Source organism: Lathyrus oleraceus, chromosome 2 (assembly GCF_024323335.1).
Source record: "Lathyrus oleraceus cultivar Zhongwan6 chromosome 2, CAAS_Psat_ZW6_1.0, whole genome shotgun sequence".
Classification (NCBI taxonomy): Eukaryota; Viridiplantae; Streptophyta; class Magnoliopsida; order Fabales; family Fabaceae; genus Lathyrus; species Lathyrus oleraceus.
In genome coordinates this window covers 449,882,351-449,905,678 of record NC_066580.1, presented here as the reverse complement: position 1 = coordinate 449,905,678, position 23,328 = coordinate 449,882,351, and positions in this window count along the sequence as shown.

The following is a 23,328-nucleotide window of genomic DNA, read 5'->3' as shown; positions in this document are numbered from 1 at the left end:
GCTGCGTGGTTATCCTAACCAAGCCCCCCCTGTCAGACCTAAGCATAAGGCATATAGGCATAATGCCCCCATCAAGAAACGGCAATGGTATGCTTGGTTAGCTCACACAGCTCTAAGGGCATCCACCAGAGAAGACTGGTACTTTGACAGTGGCTGCTCAAGACATATGACTGGTATGGAGAATATATTGGTGGATATACAACCTCACACTGCCAGTTATGTGACCTTTGGTGATGGTGCTAAAGGAAAAATAAAAGGTGTGGGTAAGCTGGACTGATCTTGAGTCCCAGAACTGAAAAATGTGCTGTTAGTAAAAGGACTGACTGCCAATCTCATCAGCATAAGCCAGCTGTGTGATCAAGGGTTCTATGTTCAGTTTACTAAGGAGTTGCGTGTTGTGACAAATGGAGATAATCAAGAAGTTATGAGAGGATCCATATCCAAAGATAACTGTTATCTGTGGGAACCTAAGCTCTCAAACTTTTCCACAATGTGCTCCTCAGCCAAGGAAGAATAGGAGGTGAAGCTGTGGCATAGACGTCTTGGTCATCTCCACTGAAGGGGAATGAAAAAGATCATATCCAAGGAAGCAGTAAGATGAATCCCAAAGCTACTCATTGATGAAGGAAGAGTCTGTGGAGAATGCCAGGTGGGCAAGCAAACCAAGATGTCACACCCGAAGCTGGGACATCCTACAACTTCCAGAGTTCTGGAACTGTTGCACATGGACTTAATGGGACCTATGCAGGTTGAAAGTCTGGGTGGAAAGAGATATGCATATGTGGTGGTTGATGACCATTCCAAATACACGTGGATAAGCTTCATCAGAGGGAAGTCAGATACATTTGATGTCTTCAAAGAACTGTGCATCAGACTTCAAAGGGAAAAGGACAGTTGTGTTGTCCGAATTAGGAGTGATCATGGTACGGAGTTCAAAAATTCCAAGTTTGATGAGTTTTGCTCGTCGGAAGGAATAAGTGTTGGTGTAAGCCCTAGAGGCCAATACATTTTGGTACTTGTATCGAATTATTTATTAATAATAAAAGGCATTCTCTTTATTATGGTTGATTAATAAAGTCCCTGGAATAGATAGTCCGTTTAATGTATTAAGTGTGACTTAATCATGAGAACACATTAAACATAAGGACACTATTCCTAAAGTATCCGTAGTCGAGCTTTAGTGTGAAGTGGGATAACATTAAAGCATTAAGACTATTATGTTTGTAGACTGATGATCACATCTCATGGATCATGGATAAAGAGTTATCAAGTCTTAAAGATAGGTATGAATATTAGGAGTAATATTTTTACCGGATTGACCCGCTATGAGAATACTATATAGAAAGTTATGCAAGGTGTCATAAGTTATTCTCATGGTGATAATAGTGTATTCCACTCTTCGACCTGAAACCACTATGGACCCTAGATGTAGAGTCGAGTGCTTTATTGCTGATCCAACGTTGTCCGTAACTGGATAACCATAAAGACAGTTGATGGGTACTCCACAAAGCATGCTGAGGGACATGAGTGACCTAGATGGAATTTTCCCATCCTGCATAACAGGATAAATGTCTATGGGCCCAATATTGAACTGGACAAGGATGACACGGTCTATGCCTTGTGTTCAATATAGACATAAGGGCAAAGGGGTAATTATACACATAAGTATTATCACAGAAGGAATTGTCAGATCACATGACATTTTCGTGTCTTGGGTAGCAGTGATGTGTTGCTAGATACCGCTCACTGTTTATTATGTTAAATGCGTGATTTAATATAATTGCCAACGTCACGAAAACCTACAGGGTCACACACAAAGGACGGATTGATGAGAGATAGAGTAACTAAGGAATACCGTAAGGTACGGTGCCCTTAAGTGAATTATAGAACATCGTAAGGTACGGTGTACTTGAGTAGAATACGAAATATGGTAAGGTACCATGGGCTTAAGTGATTTTGGGCATATTATAAGATATGGGCCAAAATACACTTAAGTGGGCCTTTTAGCTTGAAGCCCACACAAGTGGTTCTATAAATAGAACCCTTGTGCAAAAGCATTCAGTGCGGTTGCATTATTTTCGTTTTCTCTCTCTCTCTCACTCAAAGCCTTCATTCGTACCAGCTAGCACTGTGATTGAAGGAATCCGTTCGTGTGGACTGAGTGGAGACGTTGTCATCGTTCAACGTTCGTGATCGCTTCGTGGATCTGCATCAAAGGTTTTGATCGTCACAAGAGATCTGCACCAAAGGTTTCAACCGTCACAAGAGGTAAATATTCTATCACTGATCATGACCATTCGTAAGGATCTCTAAAGGAGAAAATTTTAATTTCCGCTGCGTTTTGGACCGCAATTCTCCTTCAATAAGTCATGAGTTCTCATCTCCTATAACTCCTCAGCAGAATGGGATAGTTGAAAGGAAAAATAGAACTATTCAAGAATCTGCCAGAGCTATGATTCATGCAAAGAAGCTCCCTATGCACTTTTGGGCTGAAGCTATGAATACCGCTTGCTATGTTCACAATAGAGTCACCTTGAGAAAAGGAACCTCCTCCACTCTGTATGAAATATGGAAAGGAAGAAAACCCATTGTGAAGTACTTTCATATCTTTGGAAGTAAATGATACATTCTCACAGATCGTGAACAGAGAAGGAAAATGGATCCCAAAAGTGATGAGGGTATATTCCTAGGATACTCAACTAACAGCAGAGCTTACAGAGTGTTCAACTACAGGACCAATGTCCTGATGGAATCCATAAATGTTATTGTGGATGATAAAGAGGAAGGAATCGATGTCATAGAGGATGTTGGAACATTCCTTGATACTACAACAGACATACCAGTCAAGTATGAAGAAGTACAGGAGACTCCTACTGAATGTGAGGTAGATGCACCCACCAAAATGCCATCTATCAGAATTCAGAAAGACCACCCTAAGGACCTTATCATAGGAGATCCCAATAGTGGTGTGACTACCCGATCAAGGGAAATTAGCTCAAATTCCTGTTTTGTATCCGAGGTTGAACCAAAAAATGTGAAAGAAGCCCTGACTGATGAATATTGGATCAATGCCATGCAAGATGAACTGGAGCAGTTTAAAAGGAATGAAGTATGGGAGCTAGTTCCTCGACCTGAAGGGACTAACATCATTGGTACCAAGTGGATTTACAAAAACAAGTCTGATGAGAAAGGAGTAATTACTAGGAATAAATCAAGACTAGTAGCTCAAGGATATACTCAAGTTGAAGGGGTTGATTTTGATGAGACGTTTGCACCCGTTGCTAGGCTTGAGTCAATCAGATTGTTGTTAGGTGTAGCATGCATTCTGAAATTCAAATTGTTCCAAATGGATGTGAAGAGTGCATTCTTAAACGGCTACTTAAATGAAGAAGTCTATGTGGAACAACCGAAAGAGTTCTGTGATCCTAACCAACCTAAACATGTGTACAAGTTGAGGAAAGCCTTGTATGGGTTGAAGCAAGCACCTAGAGCTTGGTATGAAAGGTTGACTGAATTTTTGACCTCAAATGGATACAGAAAAGGTGGGATAGATAAGACCTTGTTTGTGAAGGATGAAGATGGCAAAATCATGACTGCTCAAATCTATGTGGATGATATAGTTTTTGGTGGAATGTCAGAGCAAATGGTGAAACATTTTGTTCACCAGATGCAATCTGAGTTTGAAATGAGTTTGGTTGGGGAACTGACTTATTTTCTTGGAATGCAAGTCAACCAAATGGAGGATTCTATGTTTCTCTCCCAAAGCAAGTATGCCAAAAACATAGTTAAGAAGTTTGGTATGGATAATGCTAGGCACAAGAGAATTCCTGCACCTACTCATCTAAAGTTAACCAAAGATGATGGAGGGCCTAGTGTTGATCAATGTTTGTATAGAAGCATGATAGGTAGTCTTCTATACCTAACTGCAAGTAGACCTGGCATTTCCTATGCAGTTGGAGTGTGTGCTAGATACCAAGCAGAGCCCAAAGTGAGCCACTTGAATCAAGTCAAGAGGATTCTCAAGTACATCAATGGGACTTGTGATTATGGGATGCTGTACTCACATGGTTCTGAGCCTGTCCTATCTGGGTATTGTGATGCTGACTGGGCTGGGAGTGCTGATGACAGAAAAAGCACATCAGGAGGATGTTTCTTCTTGGGAAACAATCTCATATCATGGTTCAGCAAGAAGCAGAATTGTGTATCTCTGTCCACTAAAGAGGCTGAATACATAGCAGCTGGAAGCAGTTGTTCCCAACTGGTTTGGATGAAACAGATGCTCACTGAGTACAATGTCTCTCAAAATGTCATGACATTGTTCTGTGATAATCTCAGTGCCATCAATATTTCCAAGAATCCCATCCAACACAGCAGGACCAAACATATTGACATTAGACATCACTTCATCAGAGATCTGGTGGAAGACAAAGTGATTACCTTGGAACATGTAGCCACTGAACTCCAACTGGCTGACATATTTACAAAGGCTCTAGATGCTACTCAGTTTGAAAACTTAAGGGGCAAACTGGGAATATGTCTCTCTGAGAACTTATAGCAACCAATGATGTTTGGGATGTATTGTTTAATATCTCTGCCTATTAAACAATTGGAAGTGTGCTCTGATTGGTCAACAGATCATAGCTATGTCACTTGCAACAAGTGTGATAACAAGAGGTTAAGGAGATATCCTAACTTGAGGCAGCCTATGCACCTGCAGGAGTTCAAGGACAATGTTCATGCAGAAGTGGTTCTGGATGTCAGACACAAAGTCATGGCATCTGATATGGTGGTACCTACTGTAAAGCAAGAGTGTGTGACTACTTGGTCAAAGCTGTGAAGCAAGATCAAGTGGGTGTTGACTTGGTTGAAACTGTGAAGTAAAACCAAGACTGTAATTCTGTCATTTATGTGTAAGTCTGTTTATGTGGATCTGTAATTTAAAGTGTTGCTTTGGCAACATTTTTGACAAAAAGGGGGAGTAACAGGTGATACCCTAGGACAACAGAGTGTTTTGCTTATTGCTAAACAGCTATTCAGGACAGATATTCAAGATCCTCTAATCTAGAGGTTGTGCTGTAGCTGATGTTCCACTTCTATGAGTGTGAGTATGTATGTGTGTGCTGCAATTAGAAGTTTTTATTTAACTTCTGTATGTGTGCTGTTTTATGAAGTTTTTATTTAACTTCCATGTGTGTGAGTATGCTGCAACTCTGAGTGTATTAGCTAGGTTAATTTCCTGCTAGATGTAGGTTTTCCGCTGCTGTGGACTCTGTTGTGAGACCAAAGTGTTTTAGCCAAAAATTTAACAAAGGGGGAGTTTGTAGATGTTTAATTGGCTGCATTGTATGGTAAAACACTAGCTGGATTCTAATGTCTTGACTGATGTCATGACATGCGGTGGAGATGTTTGTTTGACTGCATTGGATGTTAGAATATCTAGCTGTACTCTGATGTCTTGGCTGATGTCATGACATTCTGAGTAGTGTACTGCAGGATTAGCTAATACAGGATTCATTGAATGTCAAACTGGATGTTATGACATTCATCCCTGTCAGCAGATACTGAGGAATAGAACAGGTGGTGTTCTACTATAACTCCGTATTTATTATCAGTCTGCTTATCAAGAGGATAACAGACCTGATGTAAGTTTCTATGTGTGAATGTCAAATTGGATGTTTTGACATTTATTAATGTACGCTGATACTGAAGCATGGACAGATTGATTCTATACAGTACAACAAATTTGTACAGTCTAGTTTCAGGAAAAACAGACTTAGCATATGGTTAATGTCTTGGAAGTCAAACTGAATGTTGTGACATTCATTCCTGACAGCATATGCTATATTGTAGGTTGTTTAGTTTTTCTGTTTCAACATTTTTCTCAGGCTATTCTTCAGGAATTCAACAGCTGAGCTAAAATCCAGGAAACCAACAACCAAGCTACAATTAATGAACCTAACAAATAGCCTATTTGTTAGTAACCTAGATGTGGAATTTAGGGGAACTCGCGTGACCTTAAATTCAGGAGAATACAAGTACAAGGCCCAAGTGCTGCAATATAAAAGGATGGCAATCCTTCATTCAGGACTGGGGATTTTAGGCGTGAAGATTTAGTGTGTCCATCATACTTCACTGCTGCATTTGTGTGTGTCTTGTATTAGACGTATCTTGTAAGCCAAGCTATTATCACTGAGATGATTGCATTGGTATAGGGTGTTCATTGAGTTGTAAGTGTTGTGTCACTCTGAGCTTTTAAGCGTGAGTGTTGTGTATCTTGATTAAAGCTGTTAAGCACAATCAAGAGTTGTTTGAAGTGTGACTTCACAAGTGTCTTTAATAGGAATTAAAGGTTGTAATCACTGAGGTGATTGAGGGGGAGTGAGTAGGAACTCTGATCTTAGTGTAAGATTGAAATTGCATTGGGTAGGTATTAAGTGATAGGGTTAAACAGTTGGTTTAAGGTCTGAATTAATACTACTAATAGTGAATTTCCTCCCTGGCTTGGTAGCCCCCAGACGTAGGTCATGTTGGACTGAACTGGGTAAACAATTACTTGTGTTATTTACTACACTTACTTTTAAGTTTTGCATAATTCTTGTCTGCGCAGAATTGGATGTCATAACAACCCTTGTGACATCGAAAGTCTGATAACTAGAATTTCAAAAAGCACTTTGGAATTTTGCTTATTTTCTTAAAAAAATATTATTTTCGAAAAAACTGAGAGCATTTTAAAGAGATCCTCTTAAATACAAATTGATAACAATCAATTTCTCTAAATACGATAAATAAAAAATGAGAGCTTTGATATTTCTATTTAATTTTGAAAATATTACTTATAACAATCAATTTATCTAAATACGATATATAAAAAATATCAGGAAATATTTGCTATAAGCATTTTCAAAAATAAATTTGACGAACTTGTTCCTCTAAATAATTGAAAGTGCTTGGTGAAATGATGGAATATATTCTTGATGTAGTGGAATGGATTTTCGGTATGACAATGCGGGGTGGATCTTTAAGGTTAGTGTAACACCCCAAAATTTGCCCTCCTTATTCACGCATTTATTTTTAGGTCATTTAACATTAGATACATTGCATTTCATCATGTCAATCGGGATTAGCTCCAAGAAGCTTGAACATCATCCAAGATACTTTGTGGGTTCTATTTAGATGATCAGTCAACACAAGAGAAAGACTTGAGTTACTTCCAACAGGGGTCTATTCGTCAGTCAAAACATTAATCTTGAAGGAGCAAAGGTTTGTTCATGAGCTGTCATGCTCGCTAGGCGAAGCCCACGTGTTAGGCAAAAAAAAAAAAAAAAAAAAAAAAAGGAAAATGAAAAAAAAAAATTTTTTAATTAAATAAATAAAAGAAAAAATCTTGGACTTTGACCTCTCTCATTTGAGCCCACAAAGCCATGAAAATCAGGTTATAAAAGAGGGAGAACAGATAGAAAAAGGAAGAGAAGCAAAACACTCTGAGGTTTCCTTGGCACAAAACCCTGACCTAACCTGGGAAAAAGATAGTGAGAGAAGAGTTAACAGAGTTCAGAGCAACCTCCAGACCCTGAAGGAAACTCATTTGCACAGAATCACCTTTACCTCATATCTACCCCAAGATTGCTCTACAAACCCACGGGTGCAACTCAATTTCAATCGATCTCTCCAATCAGGTTTGCCCTATATCCATCATCTTTATGCCTTTAATTTGAATGCTCTAAATGTATGAGGTATTATGGGTGAATTTGATACCCTTTTGATGCATGTGTTTGACAAGAGGTTTAGGCCTCCTACCATTGGTTGCTTTTTGTCAGCTTTTTGTGAATTTTAATGGCATGATTCATGTGGTTACATTTTGATTTGGGGGAAACTCTTGGTTACCCTATTTTGTTTCTCTAACCTGTTTGTTGAGTTTTGTTTTGTGAGGGCTCATATGACTCTTGCAGAGATGGTTTGCCTGGTGTTCCACTTTATTTGTGGGATACCGCCTGGAGGTTTCATTCCGATTACCTGTACTGACTCACTTTCTTTGATGGTGTTAGCTTGGAAGGATCCCTGGGTTTCCCATTCCTCTAATTGCTGTTACTTCGGATCTTTATCCGCGTGGTACTTTTACATTTTTCCCGCATTTTATTGCTTTCCTAGCTGGAAGACCTCGATAGGAGGCAATGTTTTTGTGTGTTTATTTTTTTTACAGGTTCCTTCGTCAAGGACTGCCTTTTTGCATGAGCATCCCTAACCCTACCAACTCATTGATTTTTCTTCTCCTAAGAACACGTTAACTCCTTCTACTACAGGCGAGTAAGTCTCCAAAGGTCGAGCATCTGGTAGATTGCGTAGTAACGTCGTTCGTCCAAAACCCAATCCATAACCCCGTAGTTAGCCGAACTACGGTTTGCTCTGATTCTCATTCCAGATGAGATATGTAGGCATAAGACGCGATGTCTTAGCGAGCACAATTACCCTTAACCCCTAGGTAGCCGAGCTACGAAGACTCTGATTCTCATATTCATATGAGATACGTATGCAGTGGATGCGACATCCGTGCGGGTCATTTTCTTTTGACCCTTTTTTTTTAGTAAATAACACATTAGATAAACCCACACCCTTTAGACAAGAACTACAAAAGTGGATCCCGTAGAGTACTACGGATGCGTAGGGGTGCTAATACCTTCCCTTCGCATAATCGACTCCCGAACCCAAGATTTGGTTGCGAGACCCTGTCTTGTCCTTTCCTTTTTTCAGGTTTACTTTGAGCGTTTCCTTTCCCTCCTTTGGGATGAATAACGCACGGTGGCGACTCTCCTGTCTTTCTTCGCCGGTTGTTTTTTCGCATTCCATTTTTCAGGTTGCGACAGCTGGCGACTCTGCTGGGGACCCGGTTTCCCTAAGCGAGTCCCTCCTAGCTTTTGTAGGTTGTTTGTTTATTGGGTGTTTATTCTTTTGTACAGTTATTTATCTTTCAGCATTTACCTGCTTTATTGCATTGTGTACATATGACTGCCGTATCTGCTGGTTCTGTTTGTAAGATGAGTTCTATACCCGAACTCGAGTGCACTTAGGATAGGAGAATGGCATAGTCTTGTTGACTTGTGTGGAGTTATTCCTTAGCAAGTTGACTTGCAAGCCCATTCACTTGGTGAAGGTCATGTTGGGATCAATAATGTCACACAAGTAAGTTGTGGTTAGACATTACTTTTTCCAATATAGACCTTAGAAGCCAAGGACCTTAGTTTACCAAACCCATCTTGGCCTATTCGTAGGACGTAGTGCGAAAGTCGTTCAAGTGTAAGATTTGATACGATTGTTACGCGATACTACACTCATAAGAGTCTGTCTTGAGAATATTTTTGGAATACGAGTAGTCGTTCCTCCGATGATATCCGAAAGATGGGATTATGACTATGGGAACCTTTTGTAGAACATGTTTGGCAGGTTTAAACCTTAGTACACTCCCTTTGGGTGGTTCTTAACCTAAACTCCATGCTCGTGACTTGCAACAAACCCTTGATTCATGGTTGATCCGTTCAGGTATCCTTAATATCAATGAAACTTGGGTGTTGATAAGGTGTAAACCATAATCCACCAAAAACGGATGGTTGATATTAAGGATAACATGATCCATCCCATGACCTTTGTTTGGTGTGCTTTGCTTGATCCTCTTAATTTCTCTCCAGGCAGTGCAACCTGACAGATGTTCAAGCGGATCCAGCAATTCTGATTGACATGCCATTGCATTACATAACATCATCTGCATATTTGCATTCAACATCTCATGCTTATTCATTTGCAGGGTATTCCCTTTTTAAGGGGGGGCCTTAAAATCGAATAAGCAGTGCATCGCATACCATACATACTAACCCTTGTTTGTTTTGCAGGTGTCACCGCAGTGTCTAATGTATGTTCCCTGTTGCAGGCAGTTATTGGTCCCAAGCGAGTTCACAGGTACCCGACAAAGGAAAACCGTCCACGACTAGCAATGGACCAGATACAGAAAGAACTGGCTGATATGCGTGAAAGGATGGATCAGTTCATGACATTGATGACTGGTATGGCAGAAGGCCAGGCGAAGCTGAAGGAATTGGTTGAGCAACCGAGGCCCGATCCAGAGGTGGAAATACCAAGTGTTGAGGGGAACCTTGGTAACCCTGGGAACCCTGGTAACCCTGGGAACGCTGATAACCCTGTGAACACTGGAAACGCGGGTAACGCAAATGTTGATGGAAACCCGGGTAATGTTGGCAACACAGGAAATGTTAGGAATGGTATTGGCGGAAGGTACAATGTGAATCAAGGGATTCGGATTAACAGGCGCCCCGTTACTGAAGATTGTCAGTATGATCAATTTTCTTTGCACGAAGAGGCCCTCGAGACCACTCGCCGTATGGATGAGCTTGCTGAGAAGCTCAAATCTTTGGAGTCTCAAAATTCCTTAGGTTTTGATGTCACCAATCTTGGTCTGGTTCAGGGAGTAAGGATCCCTCACAAGTTCAAACCCCCTACTTTTGAGAAATACAACGGGGCTTCTTGCCCACGCACTCATCTCCAATCTTATCTGGGAAGGTTGGGAGCTCACACTGAAGATGAAAAGTTGTGGATGTACTATTTTGAAGACAGTTTAACTGGAGCTTCACGTGAATGGTATTCTCATTTGTCTCGTACTACCATCAAGAGCTGGAAAGACTTGGCAGAGGCTTTTGTCAAGCAATATCAATACAACTTGGACATGGCTCCAAATCAGACCTTGTTGTAAGGAATGTCTCAGACTGCCAAGGAAACCTTTAGATAATATGCTCAGCGTTGGAGACAGATTGATGCATCCGTCCAACCCCCTATGTCTGAAAGGGAGATGGCGGACATGTTCATGAACACTCTTCAAGGCAAGTATATCGAGAGATTGGCTGCTTGCCCGTCAATCAGCTTTGCAGAGATAGTGATTGCTGGAGAAAGGATCGAGAGTCTGTTGAAGATGGGCCGAATTCAAGACAACAGTGCTTCCAACTCATCAGTTCCCAAGAAACCGTTTGCTGGTAACGGTCAGCGAAGAAGAGAAGGTGAGACGAGCGTTGTATATGCCGGCAGAGGCAGGGGCAGAGGACGCCCTAATTATTATCAAGATCAAGTGGCCGCAGTCACTATTCCAACACCTGTTCCTCAACCGCAGTATCATCCGCAACAGCAACCCAGGTACAACAATCAACAACAAGGAGGTAATCCGGGTCAGTAGAGACCCTATCAACAACGTCCAAGGCAGACGGACCGGGTCATTGAGCCAATCCCAATGCCTTATTCTGTATTACTTCCCAAGCTGATTGACATGAATCTGGTTACGTTGAGAACTCTGGCCCCACCGGTCGATCCCAAAAATCTGCCTAGAGGTTATGATGTCAACGCCAGATGTGCTTTTCACTCCAATGCACGTGGCCATACTACAGATAATTGCAAGGCTCTCCAGCTAAAGGTACAAGATTTGAGAGATGCCCAGGCCATCAATTTTTCTCCGGTGCCTAATGTTATCCAAAACCCGATGCCAGCTCACGGCGGGCAGAGGATTAATGCTGTTGATAGTGCGGAAACTTTGAATTTGGTTTCTGATGTGACTAAAGTGAAGACTTTGCTATCGGTGGTCAAAGACCGACTCTTGAAAGGACGGATTTTCCCGGGCTGTGGGGAAGAGTGCAGAAATTGTCAAGACGCCGAGAACGGATGTGATAGTTTGAGAAGGGGTATTCAACAACTGATAGATGAAGGTTGTCTTCAGTTCGATCAGACTCGTCCAGTGAAGAATGATGTGTCGACAGTAACGTTTTATTTCACTCCTGAAGAAATATATGTTCCCGAGAGACCCACTCCGACAACAATATATTTCCCAGAAAGTCCAACACCAATTTACTCTAACAACCCTCAACCGACTTTGATTGGTCCGGTCACCATCACGGTACCAGGACCTATTCCGTATGAGAAAGATGATGCGTTGGAAAACTTGATGTTCGCAAGTATACGAACGCATCAGAGTAATATAAAAGATTATCGTATCCACAGAGACCAAGTGTCAATCTATCGTTATCTGTCGTTATGGTGTTTATCAAAGGCGGTCAAAATAAGTGTTTTGTAGTGTGCAATTAAAAGTAAAGTATTGAAATAGAATATAATTAATAAAGACAGGGTCGAATGTAATTCACGTAATCAATTGATAATCCAAGTACTTGCTAATAGAACTACTTATGGGAAATGTTTCCTACTTTGAAAAGAACTAATTTAACAGGAACTGTCGCTTTCGCGTATTCAGAACCGAGTTGTACTCCCTAATCAAACCCTCTTATTGTCACTTATAAAAAGGCGCGCATTGCGTTAGAGTAGTAAACCTATTTTTAAGAAATATAGTATCTTGACTAAGTTGAAAAGTATTATAACCTAGATTTCTTAATCAAAAGAGGTTCTCACGAACCAGACTCTAAACTTATAAACGCGTCCGAAAATAGTTTTAAAATCTCTTTTCTTCTTGATGTTAAAAACTCCTAATGAACTAAACAAAGCGCTTTCGCTGTTTTTGAAATAGTTAAAAACAATTAAGTTTATAAAGACGTTGGACAGCTTTCGATCTTACCCAACGGAATTGAAGTGCGGGAAAACTTAAGTTGAAAGTTACAATAGCCCTTTAAGTGTTTCTACGAACAATTGTACGGATTACTGGTTTAATTACGATCCTTACATTCTAACCTTTTAGATTTAGTTAGACATGGTAAAGTAAAAGTGCATTAAAATAAATAAAAGTAGTGCGAGTGCGGAAAGTAAATAATTTAAAGCGAGTGCGAGGAAATAAATAATTTAAAGCGAGTGCGAGGAAATAAATAAAGTAAAAGCGAGTGCGGAAAATAAATAAAGTAAAGCGAGTGCGGGAAATAAATAAAGTAAAAGCGAGTGCGGGAAATAAATAAAGTAAAAGCGAGTAATAAAAACCTGCTCCAATCGGAGGGCTGAGTAAATTGCAATGCGGAAAAGAAAATGGCGGCAGGATTAACTTCCTTCCAAAGTGCTCCAAACTCGATTACAAACTCTATCACAGACTTGATGACACAATTGTGGTAACACTCCAATGCAAAGTGATTACCACTATAAAATACTGAATATATGCCTAAGTGAAACAAAGTTGCTTCTGAGTTTGCCTCTGCTTTAAGTTTGGATGATTGTAAAACTGAATTCGCGTTTCTATTTATAAGAAAATAAAAAAAGTGGAATTTACTTGGATGCCCTTCAACTTGAAAATAGAGGAAACCGTTTCCTTCTTGTGGCGCCCGCCACAAGGCTATGGCGCCCGCCACAAGGCTATGGCGCCCGCCACAAGCACAAAGTGGGGCGCCTTAGTGGATGAAGTGGGGAAACGTGTGAGTTGAGGAAGTTGGACTTGGACACGTCATGGCTTGGTCTGTGGCGCCCGCCATGGGGTAGGCCATAAGCACAAAATGCTGAATTTTGGGGTTTTTATCCCTTTTTCACTCCTTTTCTCGATCGGGGCTCCGATTAAAGTAAAAACCTGTAAACAAAGAAAAACATAGCAATAACACAATAAAATGATAATAAAACAACTAGAATGCATGTGAAATCGGAGTCAAAAAATACGTAAATTTTAGTGTGATCAAACTCTCCCACACTTAAACCTTTGCTTGTCCTCAAGCAAAACATTGAAAAGCTCATAAAAGAAAATTTGTGTAAACGAGTGCTTCAGGTAGAAATTCTAAGTTCAAGTCGGGATGCAGTGATAGGTACTAACTGAGTGAACTAAGGGTATCATGATGACACTAATCTGCAAATACGGACATAAACTTCATTCCTATATTAACCAACCCATATTATCCCACAATACCTAGGCCTGCCTCTTCATCTCTTTTTGTGTCCTTTTCATTCAGGCGCAATCACATTAAGCTCGTTATTCGTACATGCTTCATAGTAGAGTGGCCTGTTAGTGATTATGATCAGAGCTTGGGATTTCTGGCACATAAATATGTGTAAACCCTTTTATTGGACCCAACTGTAGTTGTGGGGGATCGGATCGTAATCCGCCCTACCGAGTTCAGTGCCAGATACCTCTGAACCAACTAGAAGTGAGTACTGCTTTTCTTTTTCTTTTTCTTTTTTGTAGCAATTTTTTTTACAAGTATTTGGTTTAAATGACTTTGTGAGGGTCACCTATACCGGAGTTGCCTTTTTGCTTTCTTTTATTTTATTTTATTTTGTTTTTCTGGATCATTCACTTATTTGCATCGGTCCCCTACGTAGAGGATGCGTAGGCCGGAGCTGACTGCTGAGATAAACTACTAAGGACTTATACGGAAATGATGATTAAGGCCATGGTATATGGGGTTTCGGGAATGATTCCTATATTTACGAAGCTTATGGTGCTAAAACAGATACTGATGTTTCGCAAAGTTCTCCCAAGTCACCGCATCCTTACTCAAAACATGTCCTTAAAACCTGAAAACTTTCGAAATAACACTATTTTCTTTTGCAAAAAAAATTTGGTGGGGCTAAAGGTATGGGGAGGTAGGATTGTACTAAGGATCTACTATATTTGGTGATTCGTCAGACTCATGCATTATACTAAAAAGCAAAATAAACAACTAAAAGGGAAATTAAACAACTAAAAGGAAATAAACAGTCTAAAAACAGCAAATAAAACTGAAAATAAAAGGAAAATGATAAATGCTCCTCCCACACTTAAATCGAACATTGTCCCCAATGTTTCGAAATAAGATAAGGGAAGAGTTACCTGGCAACCTATTGCTGACCACTAGTGCCCTCGCCATCCTGAGGTGGACGACGGGATCGGGTACGACGACGGTCTCTCTGATCCATCCTCGCCTGCAAGGCATCCTGAGCGGTCCTCACTTCACGAAGGTGACCTAAAATGGTACCCTGAGTGTTTTCTACGAGTGCCATGTGTTGCTGGTGGTAGTGTTGTTGACGGGCTTGCGTATCGGTGATCACTTGCAAGGACTGTAGGACAGTGTCGTAGGACCTGTCTGTCCTCCGCTGTGATTGTTGCATGAAGTTCATATTATCCGTCATTTGTTGCTGGATGGTAGAGAGTAGGTCATCTCGCCTCTACTCTCTAGCCATGTGGTCTCGCCACATCTCCTTTGTAATATAGAAGCCAGGAGTGGTACCTGCAGAAGAGGAAAATGGTGCGGTGTGTGGTGGTGAAGGATGATGGGGGGACACATGTGGTACGGGAGATCTCTCTCTCTGATTATATTCATCATCAGTGTCTGGTCCCGCCTCATCAGGAATGTTAGGAGGAAGAGGATCCAAAACAGGTGGAGCATCTAAATCGTAGGTCCAATTCCTCTCATCACGTATATTTGTACGTCTAGTGCAAGGTAGAATAACAGATGGGATGGCTACACCATGAATCATAAGTGTATAACCTCCTTCTCTCCTTGAGCGACACAATTTCATGTCTCTCAGAAATTTTAAGTTAATTGTGCGAGGAGGTAAGGGGTATAGGGTAGCCATCTCATTGTTCAGGTTAAGTGCCCGAGCAATAGACGTAATCAATCCACCAAAAGAAATTGGTCTCGCCTTGTTCAGAGTTAAAATCATATGGGCGAGCATAAACGGGACCGAATTAATTTTCCTATTTGTGAGGCTTCCTTGCAAATATAGAAGCTATCTAGCGTTAACCTTATTTAGCTTCTCCCGGCCAAAAATAGTGCATGCCAACAGGTATCTAAAAACTCTGATGGCTGGGTTATGGATAGTTGAGGCAAGAACTCCTTCAAAAGAGTTAATGGAAGTGTTTGATAACCGCTCCCAGAAGGAAAATACCTCAACAGACCATTCGGAATCCAAAGGGGCCTCACAAATAGCACCTTCCCCATGAGGGATCCCTAACAGACTGGCTAGTTCATCGGTACTGAATTGGTATTCAACAGCAAACATTCTAAATTGGACAGTACCGACTGTGCTAGCAGTGTTAGGGTTGACAATATAAATTAAGGAACTTAAAAATTAGATTGTTTTCCGCTCATAGGTGGGTTCTTTGTTGATAAAGAAATTATGCAAACCTAAGATGTCTAATAAATGAAAAACGCTATGGTAGATACCTAAAATATAGAGACAATTTTTGTCAACATACCTTGTCAGGAGAATTTCCCGATTTTGCAATCGTTCAATGATTTTTCTTTGTCTCTCCCCTGGTTTTCCTCCTCGAAGAATGAATCCGTTGAACTCCATTTGAATTCTCTTGAAATGTGGATGAAGAAGATGAAGTGGTTGGTGAAAAGGTTGAATTTTTACAAAATCCGGCGGATGAAATCGAAAATGGAAAGTGGATTAATGATTTGTGTGGTACGATGGTTAGGAAAGTATGAGCTTTTTGTGGGTTCAAGGGCTTTTTTCCAAGGTGAAAAAAATGGGTTTTGGATGTTGTAAGTTGCAAAAATGGTGAAGGAAAGTGCTCTGCCCCGACCATTTACAGACGCTGTGGCAGGCGCCACAGGTCCTATGGCGGGCGCCACAAGGCAAAATCTGGCTGGGCCAGATTTTGGTCCTTTGGTTTGGGCTTCGCTTGTCTTTTGGCTTTGAGGGGTCTGGATAGCATTTGTCTTGTGATTCTCCTAGTTTCTTTGATTTGCATAATTTTATAAAAGTAAAAACGAAAAATAAAAATTGAAACTGAAACAAAAAACAAAAACAGAAATTAAATATAAATAAATAATTAATTAAAATGCAAATAAAATATAAAACATATATAGATAAAAATAGAAATACTAATGTATAGTAGTAGTTTATATAATATCCAAATGCGATAATGTAAAATGAGTAATGCAAATACGATAAATATATGAAAGAGAAATAAAGTGAAATGAAATGGTGAAATCAGGTATTAGGGGTGTCGTCTGCCTGAGTGGATCCACGGAGCAAGGCTATCTCCTGACTGAGCTCTGCGATCTCCTGATATAGACAATCGGCTTCAGTAGCATGGGTGAGATCAAACACTCCTATGTGTAAAGTCAGGTCCGCCACTTCCTGTCTAAGCTCAGCAATCTCTCTACGGCACTCAGCAATCTGGGTGCGTATGTTGGGTGTCTGCAATGAATGATTATTAGAGAGAACAATGATTCTAGGAGATGGTGGTGCAAGTGTGTATTCAGCAACTGGGGGCGATCTCGGTGCCTCGACGGTTTCTCCCTGGCCCTCTAGAGCATAACTCCAATTCGCTGGATCATGCACACTGGTCATCATAGGGTCTGGCAATGTGAAGTAACGGATGGCCTCGCTTTCGACTAGCAGTTGGAACTGACATGGGTGGAAAGAGGCTTTCCTCATCAAACCTCTGGTCAAACAGAAATCGATGTCCATGGTAGTATATCCACAGTAGGTCCGAAGATGCAACAGCTTGCGAGACAGACCCAAAGCGACTGCAATCTGTGTGATGATTCCACCAACATGGATGACTCCTTCGGTGGATCTAGAGATACCGCTGAGATTATTCAATAAAAAGTTCCCACATGCTACTGGGCGAGACTGGGATGCGCAAAATAATAGGAAGATCTCCTCTTCACTTAGTAGTGTCTCTACATCCGGTCTTCCCAGGAAGGAATGTGCTAACATCATCTAAAAATATCTGAAGGCTGGGTTATGTATGACATAAGATAACTATGTAGATGGATCCTGGCTTCCGCCACCTGATATATCACTCCAAAACTTCTCCACTTCCTTACCCAGGAAATATCTCAAAGGTGTCTCCGGGATAGCATCAGGAGTAGTCTGGAAACCTAATAAGTCGCCGAACTCTTTCTGGCTGAAGGAGTACTCAACTCCAAAGAGCCTGAAAGCAGCATACCCATCTGGTCCAGAATATGGGTCGTAGTTGAATGAACTCAGGAACTCCAAAGTCAGGTTCCTATATGTGTTAATCAAGTCATCAGCAAATTCGTCCCAGTGGAGTTGATGGCTAAGGAATAAGATACTAGGCTCGATACCCAGTGCCTCCATACAATGCTGATCAGGGTAACATGTGGGTGCCATAGGGCGCTGGTATAAAGCAATGTAGCGCTCCCTCTGAGCATTGTCTCTATAGGCAACATGCATGTCATCAAAACCCTGCATCCTATAAAAGTTAGGAAAGTGATCCTGAAAATACAAACCATTCAAACTTTAGTCTCAATGCAAAATAAGATAAAATAAAATAAAAATAATAATAAATGTAAATAAATGCGAAAAAAGTAAAATGAAAAGAAAAACCATGGGTTGCCTCCCACGCAGCGCTTGTTTAACGTCATTAGCTTGACGGTTAGAATTTATACACCTGTAGTAGTAGGAATCGGTGGTTCAATCAGGGTGTGGCTCGAGTAGTATGCTGGAATGTCTCCTCCTTCATAGAGCTTCAGTCTTTGTCCATTTACAATGAATGGACTACAGGTATCGTTCTTGATTTCTACGGCTCCGGATCTCAGAATCTTGGATACTTCGAAAGGACCAGTCCATCTTGAACGTAGCTTTCCAGGGAAGAGTCGTAACCTAGTGTTGAAAAGGAGAACAGAATCGCCTACATTGAAGTTTTTCTTTACTATTCTTTTGTCATGATAGGATTTTGTCCTCTCTTTATATATTTTTACATTCTCGTAGGCAGATTGCCTAAGTTCTTCTAATTTATGAATGTCCAGGGTACGCTTTTCTCCAGCGGCTAGGTAGTCTAAATTCAAAGTTTTAATGGCCCAATAGGCTTTATGCTCTAATTCGAATGGTAAGTGACATGATTTTCCATAAACTAGTTGGTAAGGGGTAGTTCCTATAAGGGTTTTGAAAGCGGTTCTATAGGCCCATAATGCTTCTTGAAGCTTCTGATACCAGTCTCTCCTAGAAATAAAAACAGTTTTCTCTAGGATTTGTTTTATCTCCCTATTAGATACTTCTACTTGGCCACTAGTTTGTGGGTGGTACGGTGTTGCTACTCTATGCCTAACTCCATATTTTCTTAAAAGTTTGTCAAATATTCTCGATATAAAGTGTGATCCTCCATCGCTTATGACTAAACATGGTGTTCCAAATCTAGGGAATATATAGTTTTTAAATAGTTTGATTACTACCCTAGTGTCGTTTGTGGGTGCAGCTATAGCTTCAATCCACTTAGACACATAGTCTACAGCTACTAAAATATACCTATTTCCTAAGGATGGTGGAAAAGGTCCCATGAAATCTATACCCCATACGTCAAAGAGTTCTACTTCCGAATGTTTCTTAGAGGCATTTCATCACGTCTTGAAATGTTTCCAGTGCGTTGGCATCTATCACACTTGACAATGAAAGCATAAACATCACGCCACATGGTAGGCCAGAATAGGTCAGCTTGAAGAATCTTGGCGTATGTCTTAGAGGTGCTCGCATGTCCACCATAAGGTGCAGAATGACAATGCTCGATAATATTATTTACCTCTTCTTCTAGAACGCAACGGTGAAAAATGCCATCTTTACCCCTTTTGAAAAGGAGTGGTTCGTCCCAATAGAAGTTTCTCACATCGTGGAAGAATTTCTTCTTGCGGTGGTAGTCAAGATCAGGGGGTACTATATCAGCAGCTAGGTAATTAACGAAATCTTCATACCAGGGTACATTACTTATTGCTAAGGAATTTTGGGGGTGCTCATAAGGATCTAGGTTATTGTCTTCAATGGTTTCTACTTTAGCGATCCGTCTATCATAGGCGAAATCATCGTTTATGGGTACTAGTTCAGGTTTTAGATGTTCTAGCCTAGAAAGGTGATCGGTCGTACATTTAAGAAGTCATAATATTCACCAACAAAAAATGGAAATTTGTTATTGTTGTCGTCATCTACCAAAAACAGTTTTGCAGAAGTCGTATTTACCTGGATCGAGGAGCAAGTTACCTTAACCTGCTCTGATGCCAATTGTAACTGCACAGTGTAACCTAATAAGGGGTGACTTAGCTTTTATGAATTATTCTCGTTATTTTACCGACGTTGTTATCCTTTTATTTTCATGAATAACAATGATAAACTTAGAATATAAATGTAGAAAAATAAAAGTACATAAACGTAAAAGACACTATAGATTATCCTAGTTCCATTTTCCAACTTAAGGATACATCTAGTTCCTTCACACTTTGAGGGATTTTTCACTATATTAGATCTTTGTACAAGCCTCACACCAAGACCTGTCTTGCGATTTTCTAACATAAATATACATATGGTGGAATTTGAATCAACCCAATTCAAAGGACCTTTTCACAATTATCAACTCTATGATGATTCTCACAAAAACAGAAACTACACCAATTTATTCTACAAATGCTTGTCACCACACCTTGGTGATCAAGCTATAAAATATTATTTGCTTTTTACAAGACTTTGCATGAAATATCTTCATACACGAATGGTTTATAAACTTTAGAGGTAAGAGAATGGTTTTTTTAGTATCTAAGTTTATACAAATATGAATTGACATTGTACATTATCTCATGATCAAATCCTTTTGATGTCCATAATATCGAAAACTTATGCATTCTTGATTCAAAACTTTTTCATCTTTTATATTTCTTATTTGAAAAGATTTTGTCTTCATCAAAACTAAACTAAGATAGATGATGAACATCTTTTTCACAATCTTCCCCTTTTTTATGATGAAAAAATATATTGATGGAAATTTTTTGTTGACACTTGATTCCCCTTATCTTGTATATTTCCCCATTTATTTTGCAATTTATTATTTGTCTTTGCTATCATGTAAATTAACAAAAACAACCATCTCTTCTCCCATTTTTTGACATTATCAAAATGAAAAAGAGTAAACTCTAAAATAAAGTAATATAGAGAAACAATACATCATATATTAAAGTATATATCTTTTTCTCAAAGATTTGATGTCAATATTGATATAAATGTTAATGCTGTGATTATATTATACAAATGACATGCTCTTTGAAAGAGTCGGTCTTTTTGAATCATCTTAAATCAAATGAAACTTTAATCTTATCATATCATATGGTCTTATTGTATCTTAAAAAACCAATCTTAATTTAATAATATTAGCATATGGTCTTCAAGTACCTACAAAAACAATTAATAATACTTTCTAGGTATTCAATATTCTTTGGTTCATTTTGGATTAGTTCCTTTTCTTACCCATTCATACTCTCCACTAGAAACACCAAAGTTTCTTATGCAGCAAGCAATAGGAGTATGGTCTTTCGTATGTAGGCTTAAATAAATTTTTATCTTTAGAGACATAAGAATTATTTTTAAAATAGACATTCTTAGGATTAATTATAACTTGCACTTTTTTTGATTTCTCATTGTTGAATTTATTGCTAGCCTTAACAAAAATGGTTTTACTTGTACTTGATTTATCAAATTTAGAGAAACCAATCCCATATTTATAGTTTGAGTATCTCTGTCTACCTAACACATATTCCAAATCAATTTGACATTTCTCATATTTCTTTTTGACTATAATTCAACAATTTTATATTCATGTGGTTGACATTTATTACATGCTGAATTTTTTACTTGGTCTAATTCCATTTTTATGTCATTAGCCTTATTTTCTAGAGATAAAATAATTTTCTTTTCTTTTGAACATGTTCTAGAAAGTGTCAAACATTATGCATTCAATTCAAGGAAAGCATTATGCAATTTATCATAATATGGTTCAAGATCACTAACATTATTTTCTTCATCATTAGAATGGTGGGAAGCCATTAATTTCACGTTTCCTATACCTTCATCTAAAGAGAACTTACTTCATTGTCTTATCATGTCAAATATTCTCTTATGAATTCAAATCCTTCTTGTTGTTGACTTTAATTTTCTTTTAAAGAGTAGAACACTCACTTTTGAAATGACCTCTTCTTCCACATTCAAACAAGTAACTTTCTTCCTTGAAGTTGATACTTCTCTTTGACTCATTTCCTTTGTCTTTACCTTTCTTAAGAATTTTTCAATTTTTTTATTAGTGCACCATCTTCATCATCTTCGGATTGAGATTCTTCCTTTTGATCACTATCATGTTTAGACTTCAAAGCAAAATATTTTACTTTAAATTCATTCCCTTCATGCTTCTTTAATTTATCATGATCCAATTCATGTCTTTCCAATCGATCAAGTTTCATTTTATGTTCTTGGAGATTGCCAAATAATGCAGCCAATGGAAGTTTAGTCAGATATTGCCATCACTTTTTTTCCATGCTCTAGACAATAATATAAAAACTGAGATTTAAATCGTCATTTGTGAATATTTTTCCAAGAGCCATCAAATGGTTTATCAAATGTGTAAATCTCTTTTGCAGATCAAGGATACTCTCATGGGGTAGCATTTTGAACAATTCATATTCTTGAAATAAAGTGTTTAATTTGGATCTTTTCACTTCCTCCGTGCCTTCATGTGTTACTTCCAAAGTATACTGAATTTCTTTTGTTGTTGTACAATTTGATATACGGGAAAATCCATCGATTCCTCAAGCCGATGCAAGTTTTTTCTTTGCCTTCTTAACAAATAGCATTTTCTTTTTGTCCTCATTGTTCCAAGAGCCTTTCACCATTGGTTGTTCACCATTATTTATGACAGTTATAGGAATGAATGGTCTATTTTCAATAGCATCCCATATATCTTCTACTTGTAATTCTAAGTACATTTGCATGCGAATATTCAAGAAGTCATAATATTCACCAACAAAACATGGAAGTTTATTGTTGTTGCCACCATCTGTCAAAAATGGTTTTCCATAAGCCATATTTACCCGGATCAACGAGCAAGTTACCTTAACCTACTCTGATGCCAATTGTAACTACATAGTGTAACCTAAGAGGGGATGAATTAGGTTTTATGAATTTTTCTCGTTACATTATCGAAGTTGGTTTCTTTTTATTTTTCACAAATAACAATGATGAACTTAGAACAAAAATGCAAAAAAATAAAAGTGCATAAAAGTAAAAGACACTAGAGATTTATCCTAGTTCCCTTTTCTAACTTAAGGGTACATATTGTCCCTTCACACTTTGAAGGATTTTCCACTATGTTAGATCTTTGTAGAAGTCTCACACCAATACGTTTCTTGCAATCTTCTAACATAAACAAATCTATGATGGAAGTTGAATCAACTCAATTAAAAGGACCTTTTCACAATCATCAACACTATGATAATTCTCACAAAAACATAAACTACACCACTTTATATTTACACAAACTTAAATAAAGCACCCCACTTTCTTCTACAATACACTTAGAAAAACCACACCACTTTATTCTACAAATACTTGTCACCACATGTTGGTGATCAAGCTAGAATAAAATGATAAAGAAATATTGAG